At 29.8% G+C, this 12,591-nt stretch overlaps 1 pseudogene; it reads left to right on the forward strand.

Annotated features, from left to right (window-relative positions):
* Nucleotides 1-9,057: 9,057 nt before the first annotated feature.
* Nucleotides 9,058-11,353, forward strand: LOC113367019 (annotated as a pseudogene).
* The last annotated feature ends 1,238 nt before the right edge of the window (nt 11,354-12,591 follow it).

Below are 12,591 nucleotides of genomic sequence, written 5' to 3' on the forward strand. Positions count from 1 at the left end.
AATAAAATAATAAAGTAATTAAATTAATAAATTGCTCATATTTATTCAAGTTAAAAAAATACATAAAAAAATATATTTTTCTTAGTTAAGTAAAACTAACTAACACTAGTTATACTTATTAATTAAATTGAACTTATTAATTAATCTGTTTGTCACAGAGTTGTTGAAATAAATAATTAGTCTTTGAGCCATTAAATAATTCTAAGTAAAATTGCAAAGACAATCTAATAAAGTGCTCACATTAACTAAAGTATATAGCTAATTAAAAACATGAAATATCAATTAAAAGATATTATAATTACAATTATTTTATTAACATTGTATAATACAATAATTTCAACATATTAGTAACTAATTTTAAAATATTAATATTTTCCACTTCAATCTGTTTAAGAAGCCATGGATTTTCATTCAAATTAAACGTGTCAAATTTTTTTCTTTCAATGTTTTATGCTAAAAACTCATGCATATATATCCATGGCTTTTTACTCAATTCGTGGATTTCTAAACTGAACTTTAAATTTGCTTAATTGAAATTGACTCGAATATTAATAGTTGATAATAAATTAGCAAGTATACACAAGTTCAATTATATATCACAGAAATTGATAAAAATTAAATTAAATTAAACACTTACAGATAAAGTTAAATAATTTTATTTGATGGCATTACACAAATTTATATATAAGTTAGATCGTTACATTACAAATATTAATTATATTATTATAAATTAAAATTAAAATTTTTGCTCGTCCAAATGCTAACACATCAGCACGTATCTTCTCTAGGAACCCCATTGAATTAATGTTGTTCCTGACAGCAAGATAGGAACAATGCAGGCACGTGTGTAAGCATCCAGAAGCGATCATTGCTTATCCTGTAAACAAAAGCATTTAATTAGTAATAATTCAGACTACTATAATACATTATAAAAATGTAACTCACCAAGTATTTTCTTCTGAGCCGTTTCACTAAGTCTTCCTAAGTAAACTGCAACAAGTGGTTTTTATTGTAACTGATCAAACTACGTTTATTAAAATGTTAGTATTGTTAATGAGTTAGTAAGACTACTGGTAAGAACATGCATAAGACTAAACAGTTACAAAAAGAACCACTTGTGCAAATTTATAAGAATTAGTGTTCCAAAACCCAAGCAGTTGATTGTCGACTGATCCTTCATGAGCACTTAGTGATTAGAGTCGATTGATTCAGAAGTGGATAATTGAATCTGAAATAAAAAAAAACAAAAGATTAGAACACGTCTTTTAAAATGTTTGATAAAGGATACAGACTGCCTGATAGATACTTGATAAGTTCTTACTGTTTGATGGATTAAGGCGATGAGGGCTGTTGATTCAGAAGTGGATAATGAATCTGAAATAAAAACAACAAACGATTGGAACACGTCTTTTAAAATGTTTGATAAAGGATACAGACTGCCCGATAGATACTTGATAAGTTCTTACTGTTGATGGATTATAAGCGATGAGGGCTGTTGATTCAGAAGTGGATAATTGAATCTGAAATAAAAAAAACAACAGATTAGAACACGTCTTTAAAATGTTTGATAAAGGATACAGACTGCCCGATAGATACTTGATAAGTTCTTACTGTTGATGGATTAAAGGCGATGAAGGCTGCTGATTCAGAAGTGAATAATTGAATCTAAATAAAAAAAAAAAAATTATAACACGTTTTTTTAAAATGTTGATAAAGGATACAGACTGCCTGATAGATACTTGATAAGTTCTTACTGTTTGATGGATTAAAGGCGATGAGGGCTGTTGATTCAGAAGTGGATAATTGAATCTGAATAATAAAAAAAAAAAAAATTATAACACGTTTTTTAAAATGTTTGATAAAGGATACAGACTGCCTGATAGATACTTGATAAGTTCTTACTGTTTGATGGATTAAAGGCGATGAGGGCTGTTGATTCAGAAGTGGATAATTGAATCTGAAATAAAAACAACAAACGATTGGAACACGTCTTTTAAAATGTTTGGTAAAGGATACAGACTGCCCGATAGATACTTGATAAGTTCTTACTGTTTGATGGATTATAAGCGATGAGGGCTGCTGATTCACAAGTGGATAATTGAATCTGAAATAAAAAAAACAAAAGATTAGAACACGTCCTTTAAAATGTTTGATAAAGGATACAGACTGCCCGATAGATACTTGATAAGTTCTTACTGTTTGATGGATTATAAGCGATGAGGGCTGTTGATTCAGAAGTGTATAATTGAATCTGAAATAAAAAAAAAAGATTATAACACGTTTTTTAAAATGTTTGATAAAGGATACAGACTGCCTGATAGATACTTGATAAGTTCTTACTGTTTGATGGATTAAAGGCGATGAGGGCTGTTGATTCAGAAGTGGATAATTGAATCTGAAATAATAAAAAAAAAAAAATTATAACACGTTTTTTAAATGTTTGATAAAGGATACAGACTGCCTGATAGATACTTGATAAGTTCTTACTGTTTGATGGATTAAAGGCGATGAGGGCTGTTGATTCAGAAGTGGATAATTGAATCTGAAATAATAAAAAAAAAAAAAATATAACACGTCTTTTAAAATGTTTGATAAAGGATACAGACTGCCTGATAGATACTTGATAAGTTCTTACTGTTTGATGGATTATAAGCGATGAGGGCTGCTGATTCAGAAGGGGATAATTGAATCTGAAATAAAAAAAAAAAAAACTATAACACGTTTTTTAAAATGTTTGATAAAGCATACAGACTGCCTGATAGATACTTGATAAGTTCAAACCAGTGTACGATTATAGACCAGTGTACGATTATAGACCAGTGTACGATTATAGACCACTGTACGAGTATAGACCACTGTACGAGTATAGACCACTGTACGAGTATAGACCAGGCCGCAGGCCATTCGAGGAAAAGTAAGAGGAAAGTCTGAAGTTATGTCAAATATGTCTATAAAACTAATCAATAAATCATTATTTAACAGAATTCTTAATTCTAAGTATAAAAATATTCTGATACTTATATTTGTTTGCACAACGAATGCTTTAATATTGAAACTTCTGTATATGCAGTTTTCACAATGAAGCCATTTGGTTGCTGTTCACTTCACATTGTCTTGATTTATCAGAACTGACGGATGATATTCCTTTATCATACCTATAACATTAAAATAGTTTTAAATATTCATGTAATATAATTAAATTATTTTATAAGTAAATAATTAATGGAAATTAAAACAACAAATTGAACTAATACAACAATGTATTTATGTATTTGATAGATAGATGAATATATTGTAAGTATTTAAGTCATAACCCTTGATTGAACACACAAATAATTTTTGCTCGTCCAAATGCTAACACATCAGCACGTATCTTCTCTAGGAACCCTATTGAATTAATGTTGTTCCTGACAGCAAGATAGGAACAATGCAGGCACGTGTGTAAGCATCCAGAAGCGATCATTGCTTACCCTGTGAACAAAAGCATTTAATTAGTAATAATTCAGACTACTATAATACATTATAAAAATGTAACTCACCAAGTATTTTCTTCTGAGCCGTTTCACTAAGTCTTCCTAAGTAAACTGCAACAAGTGGTTTTTATTGTAACTGATCAAACTACGTTATTAAAATGTTAGTATTGTTAATGAGTTAGTAAGACTACTGGTAAGAACATGCATAAGACTAAACAGTTACAAAAAGAACCACTTGTGCAAATTTATAAGAATTAGTGTTCCAAAACCCAAGCAGTTGATTGTCGACTGATCCTTCATGAACACTTACAGTCTGATTAGAGTCGATTGATTCAGAAGTGGATAATTGAATCTGAAATAAAAAAAACAAAAGATTAGAACACGTCTTTTAAAATGTTTGATAAAGGATACAGACTGCCTGATAGATACTTGATAAGTTCTTACTGTTTGATGGATTAAAGGCGATAAGGGCTGTTGATTCAGAAGTGGATAATTGAATCTGAAATAAAAAAAACAAAAGATTAGAACACGTCTTTTAAAATGTTTGATAAAGGATACAGACTGCCTGATAGATACTTGATAAGTTCTTACTGTTTGATGGATTAAAGGCGATGAGGGCTGTTGATTCAGAAGTGGATAATTGAATCTGAAATAATAAAAAAAAAAATTATAACACGTTTTTAAAATGTTTGATAAAGGATACGAACTGCCTGATAGATACTTGATAAGTTCTTACTGTTTGATGGATTAAAGGCGATGAGGGCTGTTGATTCAGAAGTGGATAATTGAATCTGAAATAAAAAAAACAAAAGATTAGAACACGTCTTTTAAAATGTTTGATAAAGGATACAGACTGCCTGATAGATACTTGATAAGTTCTTACTGTTTGATGGATTAAAGGCGATGAGGGCTGTTGATTCAGAAGTGGATAATTGAATCTGAAATAAAAAAAAAAAATTATAACACGTTTTTTAAAATGTTTGATAAAGGATACAGACTGCCTGATAGATACTTGATAAGTTCTTACTGTTTGATGGTGGATAAAGGCGATGAGGGCTGTTGATTCAGAAGTGGATAATTAAATCTGAAATAAAAAAAAACAAACGATTGGAACACGTCTTTTAAAATGTTTGATAAAGGATACAGACTGCCTGATAGATACTTGATAAGTTCTTACTGTTTGATGGATTAAAGGCGATGAGGCTGTTGATTCAGAAGTGGATAATTGAATCTGAAATAATAAAAAAAAAATTATAACACGTTTTTTAAAATGTTTGATAAAGGATACGGACTGCCTGATAGATACTTGATAAGTTCTTACTGTTTGATGGATTATAAGCGATGAGGGCTGTTAATTCAGAAGTGGATAATTGAATCTGAAATAAAAAAAACAAACGATTGGAACACGTCTTTTAAAATGTTTGATAAAGGATACAGACTGCCTGATAGATACTTGATAAGTTCTTACTGTTTGATGGATTAAAGGCGATGAGGGCTGTTGATTCAGAAGTGGATAATTGAATCTGAAATAATAAAAAAAAAAAATTATAACACGTTTTTTAAAATGTTTGATAAAGGATACAGACTGCCTGATAGATACTTGATAAGTTCTTACTGTTTGATGGATTAAAGGCGATGAGGGCTGTTGATTCAGAAGTGGATAATTGAATCTGAAATAAAAAAAACAAACGATTGGAACACGTCTTTTAAAATGTTTGATAAAGGATACAGACTGCCTGATAGATACTTGATAAGACCTTACTGTTTGATTGACTAGAGTCGGTTGGTTCGAATGGGGCAGTTGATTCAGTAGTGGAGAATCAAATCTTTAGAAGGTTTGAATACATTTCTTAAAATGTTTGAGAAAGGATACCTACAGCCTGATAGATACTTGATAGGAGCTTGCTGTTTGATTGACTAGAGTCGGTTGGGTCGAATGGGGCAGTTGATTCAGTAGTGGAGAATTTAATCTGAAATAAAAAAACAAAAGGTTAGAATACATCTCTTGAAATGTTTGAGAAAGGATACATACAACCTGATAGATACATGATAAGAGCTTACTGTTTGATTGATTGGAGTCGATAAAAACGGTTGGTTCAAATGGGGCAGTTGATTCAATAGTGGAGAATCAAATCTAAAACAAAAAAAAAACAGATTAGAATACACCTTTTAAAATGTTTGATAAATAACACATAATGCTGAAGTAGGTAAAGTTGTCTGCAGGTTAAAATTAAATATAGAAATCCCAGATTCAAAAACTATTTCATGGATTGATAACATTTAGTGCTCACAATTTGTCCTTAATTGATTTTTGTATCATGGCCTCCAAGAACGCCTTAAAAGTGATGAAACAAAGTTAATGCATCAATGTAACAACTTATGCATATCAGAATATGAATAAATTGGTGCAATGCTATATGGATTGCAAACGGCAGCAGCAGTTGTTGATAATTGACAATAGTTTAATAAATATATAATTAAGTATATACATAATGTCAAATGATTCAGATTATTACATTCTTAGTGTGTTAATAGTGGATGGATTATTGTGTTAGTGTGTCAGTCAAAACTATAGCTACAAATGATACCTACATAACTTATTACTACCCCAAACTACTATATTAGCATGCAAGTAATTATCTGAATCATTACATTACATAATATGCTAACAAAGTAGTACTTAAAAAAAATTGATACGATCGTGTCAAACTACATATGCCATTCACTATCTACTGTCAACGTCACAAATTGTTAAAAAAAATTGCACAAAATTTAAATACAATGGAAGCAAACGCGAATGAATGAATGAGAACCCGACAATGATTTGTTTAATTTAGCTCGTTTTCATAACACACTTATTATTATTGGGTACTTCCCTGGGTCCTCTTTCTTGATCTTGGAGGTCCTCTTGCGTTGCTGGAACAACTTGACAATCGCGTGGACCAATCAAGTCGCCGGCGGAGCCACTTGACACGGCTTAAAAATGACATTCTGCGCAAAAAAATTCGAATTGGTCCGATTAGACAATTATCGCAAAATTGAAAAGAATAAACTAAATTAATTGGTATTTTGTTTTGAGGCAAGTTACATGAACTTCCCGAAATGTATAAATAATTGATTTAATTAATAAAAAATTAATTAACTTATGAGTGATTAAAAGTATTCCGAGTGGATTTATTACACATAGCGAACATGCTAACTCGGAGTATTTTCTAAAAACAAATTTTCAAAAATCAACAATTTTTATAATTGAACCTGTTTCTGTAGGAAATTAATGATTTAGTGTGTTCATCGAGACCAAGTACTCGATCGTTATACCAAGTAAATTGTCTAATTTTAATTTTAACAAACATCAAATAACTACTCATTTTCTCAAGCTTTGATGAATTTTTAAAATTAAACTACTTGTCGCAAGGCCGTAAAATTTCAGTAAGTTCTATAAGGCCATGATATATATCATCAAAAAAAGTTCCATAAAAATCAGATTAAATTTTATTTCAACAGTTAATTACAAGGAAATGGTTCGGTAGATTTTTCCCTAAAACTTATCAGTGTCATTCCCAACTAATATCTTTCGAACAGTTTTTGATTTTGAACTTCCCGAATGTGTGTATGTGTGTGTGTGTGTGAACAGATTTTTTGCCGTAAATCGACGTTTTCTCAAAAACAGATATGCAAAATAATCGTGGAGGAACTACAGAAAGTTTATAATTATTAAATGGGTAAGTAAAAAAAAATGTGAAATGCAAAAAATATCATTTGTATGCATAAATAAATGATGATGATGATTAAAACTCGTGAATGAGTAAGTGAATAATAAAAAAATTGAAGTATTTGTAAGCGGTATTTTAAGACACGTTACATGATGTTTGCGATATAGTGTAAATAATTGACTTAAATTAATTTATGAGTGACTTATAAGTATCATTGTAATAATGAAAAGTTAAATATCTAAAAAAAATTTAAATAAAATGAAAAAAATATGAATAAATTCTTAATGACGATATCAAAATATTAAGATGAATAAATAAGCAAATGATTAAATAAATTGCATACCTTGATGTCTCTACGCGTATTCCGTTTAATAAATAGCCTTTTCCAGAAAAGTCTTTTTGATCCCTCAGCAGACATCGTCTCTTATGGGTTGCCATCCTTAATTGTGGTTCATCACCTGTATCAAGAAAAAGTATCAATACAGAGCCTATATAATAAATCTTGTACAAATATTTTTAATATTTAATTATTTTAAGATATGATATGAATTGATAATTTTGTGATTAGTTTTACATATTTTATTTGAACTGTAAGCATTAGCAGTTAACAGAGTTGAAGCTTGAAGTATGTTTCTGGAAAGACTATGTATTGAGCTTGTCCTTGTAATATTTTATAAGTGTGTATTAAAAAGCATAATTATACTCTAAGTTTCTCAAAACCTAAATAATTGGACTTGTATCTTACGAAATAAGTATTACTTGTTTTGTTATCTTACCGATAGTTAACGAAGCAAAGAAGTCACTGCAGCAAGCAAGCTAGTAGATAATACAGAATTCTCATTCCAGAGTTGACTTATTTTTTATAATTCAATTACTTGATTATTGTGGACAGCTATTTTATAGCAGAGCTGAAATATAAAAGGTAATACTAAGTTTGGATTACTCTTGTATGTTTTTATCTGAAATTAAATGTTGCATGTAAATTTGACTAATTATTAAAGAAATTCTTGTCATGAGAAATAAAATTATTTCAGTGTTCACATGACTTAGCCTCAATGCATTTTGCCTAGGAAACTTTAAATCATAGCAGCTCTCAACAATAATATATACTATGTCTTAAGTAAAAAATTAGGATCAGCACAGAATTTCTTGTCATCAAGGGTATTATATAAAAATTCAGAGGCTTTTATAATTGAAAGAAGAAACTGCTGTAGAAATGTATGAATGATAATTATAATACCTAAATATTTTTTAATATGTTGATTACATTTCGTTGTGACCGTGACATTTAATTGTAAAAAGTACTTTGTTTTCAAAATCATTAAATTAAAATTAATGCATCAGCTTCATTTACTTACAAATATTTCATATAAAAAGCATTTCTAAAGAATTTTTGAGAATAATTGAAATCCTTCAACAATTTCAAAATAGAATCACATTATTATGCTCGAATCTGATTTATCATAATTATTTTTGTTCATCACGCGCCAGTATAGTTAAAGCAAAAAATGTTGTATTCGCTAGCGATTCAGATAAGATTTCCAATTGAATGCAATATAGGCAAATATAGAAAAAAAATATACACTTAATGGTGTATATTAGCTCACTAATGAAATTGAAAGACGACCATCTGCATCAAAGCAATATCAATGGTCCTTTTCTCAATAATTTCTCAAACTGCATGAAAACACTCGATATTCATCTATGATCGTATTCGATTTGACGCGCCATTTTTCTTCTCAAATTGTTACTAACCTCAATCAAAATCTGTCATTATGTAGTGATGGGTATTTGTAGCACCCTTGGGAAGATCGTGTAAACACCTGCATAAGCTTTGAATCCACAAATAATTCTCAAGCCCATTACATAAAATGACTAATGCAATGACTTTGACAGGGTACAATGGCAAAATAAAACGACTAACATGTGGCAAATGCACGTACGTACTACTTGATTGTCCACTGGCTTCCTATAACTGGAGTGTCTGCTGGCTTCCCAAGATCTTCTTCCCGCGATGGCTGAGATTAAAATGGATTGTGCAATGACGCTCTGCGGACGAAGAAACCTTACGCTTGCTTGAAGTGTCATCCGGTCTCCTGTCACCTGTCATCAGGGTATACAACACACCACCATCACAACATTTCAAACTCGGACTGCTCTGATGGAACGCTTCATAGATAAAAGAAGAGTATATGCTTTTACCCTAGAGTCTAGGGCCTAGAAGACAATATTAGAATACCCCGTTTACCTTAAATTATTGAGCAGAAACTTAAGGTAATCATTACTTACATCATTTTTATTTATGTATGACTTATATCAATAACTTTTAATACTTATTAAAACTATCGACAAGTAACAAACTCAAAATTATTTGAGCATTTTATTATAGCAATGCTAATATTAGCGCGAAAAAACACTATTTTTACCTTAAAAATCCATCAGTGATACCCTAGACAATATTAGAATACCCCGTGTTCATGAGTGATACTTTAGCGTTCATTGTCCATTGTTTTCGACTTTCCAATGAATGATTTATTTAGACCCATGCTTATTTATCTATGTTTAGACCACTGTTTGGTTTCAATATACAATACTAGGTAGATTATTGTTTTGTAACTCTGTCAGATGGGGACATAATCTCAAGAACACCGCTGACAGAATAATTGTGAGTTTTGGCACCGCTGTATTGTATTTCTTATAAAATAATAAAAATAAATGAAGAGAAAATGTAAGAAATATGAATTACAACAAATGCCTAACCTAAAAATGCACGTTTTAGAGTTTTAGACCAAAACAAATATTAGTTGACAGCAAATTCAACTCATAAATGTGTCATCCGCCATATTAGTTGGTCGTCGAGTTTCGCTTAAAAATCAGCTAGAGGAGAGCTTGAATGTTCTTATTATTATTATTATTATATTGTCTAGGGTGTTTATGAATACATTTTATTCTAATATTGTCTGGGGTGTTTATGCCAGATATAGATTAAAAGTGAACGAAAAATGATTTGATCAAATATATATAGTATTTTGATTTTAATTTTTATTAATGTTGAAAAATTTGTTCCAGATAACATGCATTGTTTCTCAAATAACTGCCAGCTAGGTACGTGTGTGTGATATAAAGATTATTTATATTTTTTTGAAACTATTGAACGTCAATCTTACTTTTGTTGTCATAAGATTTTTGATGTGTTTGAATTTGCTGTTCCATTACTATTGTTAAATTATGGCAGAAGATAACGGTAGTCGCAGCAAGAGAGCGCGTTATTACAGTAAGGGTAATAAAGCAAAACATTTATTCAACCTGGATTGAAGGGATTTATGATCACATGTAATTTCCGTGAAAAGGATTGCATTAGAGAAGCCTATAATATTTTAAACCAATATGTCGATAAGGATGATGTTTTGCACACATTCAGATGAAGAAGGACAAGGAGACGTAAATGACATATCAGATCAGTTAACAAAAGCCATAGACTCTGCAAAAACAAATATTCAAGTGGCTGATAAGAAAAAACGTTTCCAAGTTGTGGAAACTGGGGCTTCCAATTGTTATTTATATCAACCACTCTTGATAACCCTGTGCCATTTGCAATGAAAATAATTCAAGACATAGCTAATACTAAGAGACAAGAAAACAAGATACTTATTAAGATTAGTTCCAATTGAGAAAGTCTGCAGAGCAAATATTCAGATATAACTAACACAGCTGGCGCTTGTTTGATCAATATTTTCTTAAGGAGCCTACAACTTTTGCTATAGTTTTTAATAGAAGATATAATAATTCAGTAAACCGAGAGGATGTCATTAAAACTTTGGCTGATTTAATTGGACAAAAGAATGTTTTAAATAAAGCTGACTTGAAAAGTGCTAAATTATGTGTGATAGTAGAAATTATTAAAGGACTATGTTTACTTAGTGTAGTTCCTGATTATTTTCAACTTAAAAAATTTAATCTTTTAGAATTATCTCAAAAACCAAAAGAAGAACCTGAAAATGTTGAATCAAGCCTAGAAGCGAAAGATGAGGCTGTAAAAACTTAAACAAAAACAATTTAATTGGACAAAAGAATGTTTTAAATAAAGCTGACTTGAAAAGTGCTAAATTATGTGTGATAGTAGAAATTATTAAAGGACTATGTTTACTTAGTGTAGTTCCTGATTATTTTCAACTTAAAATTTATCTTTTAGAATTATCTCACAAAACCAAAGAAGAACCTGAAAATGTTGAATCAAGCCTAGAAGCGAAGATGAGGCTGTAAAAACTTAAACAAAAACAATATACTATAAATGTGTTAAGAAAAGACTTTTTTTTTAGAATTATTGTGAAATTTTCTATATATATTAATAAATACTCCTTACCCAAACCATTGTTTACACTAAATTTGGCATTATTTAGAAGATTTCGAAGCAAAGTTTCAGAACAAAAGTAGTAATTTTTCATAAACAGCAAACATTAAAGCAACTGTCAGTACAGTGTGTAATAATTTGGCTTCCAATCTCTAAATAATCCTGGTATTCCTTGCGTTTCTATTATCTTTTTAAACATGTGAAAGATACCAATATCTCTTTTGCAACTACCAGAAGTTCCTTTTCTTCATGCCTCAGTTTTGTCTGTACTAATTGCAACGGATATGTCAAACAAGTAGCAATAATTTTAGAAAATGCTCCTAGAGCAAAATATGCGCTAGAAGGAATTTCTTTAAAATTGCTTAAAAAGCCGTTTTATACTTTCGTAAGTCATGGAATTGTATAGCGGGATTAATGACTAAAATCAAAGATGGAACGCTCCAGCCCATAGACCAAATATGCCTTCTTCATTTGATATTTTAATTAATCCATTCTATAAACCTTCATAATCTTTTGCAGAATCCTCGATACCTGTAACAGCAAATACTTATGATAAGTAAACACTCATTTTATAATATTTATAATTTAACTAAAAAATTATTAATTTCCAATAAGTAAAACAACCAAAGTTATGAACTCTTTTTAGGCTATTATAAAATTTACAAATTTTAAGTCAAAATTTCAGACAGATGGACCTTTTTTACAGGACTGAAAAGAAAGGTTAAATTAAAAGATTTAACAATTCTTGCTTTTGAGCAGAATATCAATAATAATAATATGATAAAATGTGGTAGTGTATATATTATTATATATATATATATATATATTATATATACTATATATATATGAGTAAGTTCTTCAAGGGCATACATCAAATAAAAGGCAAAGATTTAGAAGTTAATCTTTAATTTTTCCAACGTTTCGACATAGTATTTTATGTCATCATCAGTGGATCTACAGAATGAATATTGAAAAATAATATAAACTAGGAAAAAATGATAGAAATTGGAAAAGAACTATAGATATAAGTAATATAATTATAACAATAACAATT

The sequence above is a fragment of the Ctenocephalides felis genome, unplaced genomic scaffold, assembly GCF_003426905.1.
Source record: "Ctenocephalides felis isolate EL2017-DRISC unplaced genomic scaffold, ASM342690v1 CF-g0.4_SCAFFOLD_01170, whole genome shotgun sequence".
Taxonomy (NCBI): Eukaryota; Metazoa; Arthropoda; class Insecta; order Siphonaptera; family Pulicidae; genus Ctenocephalides; species Ctenocephalides felis.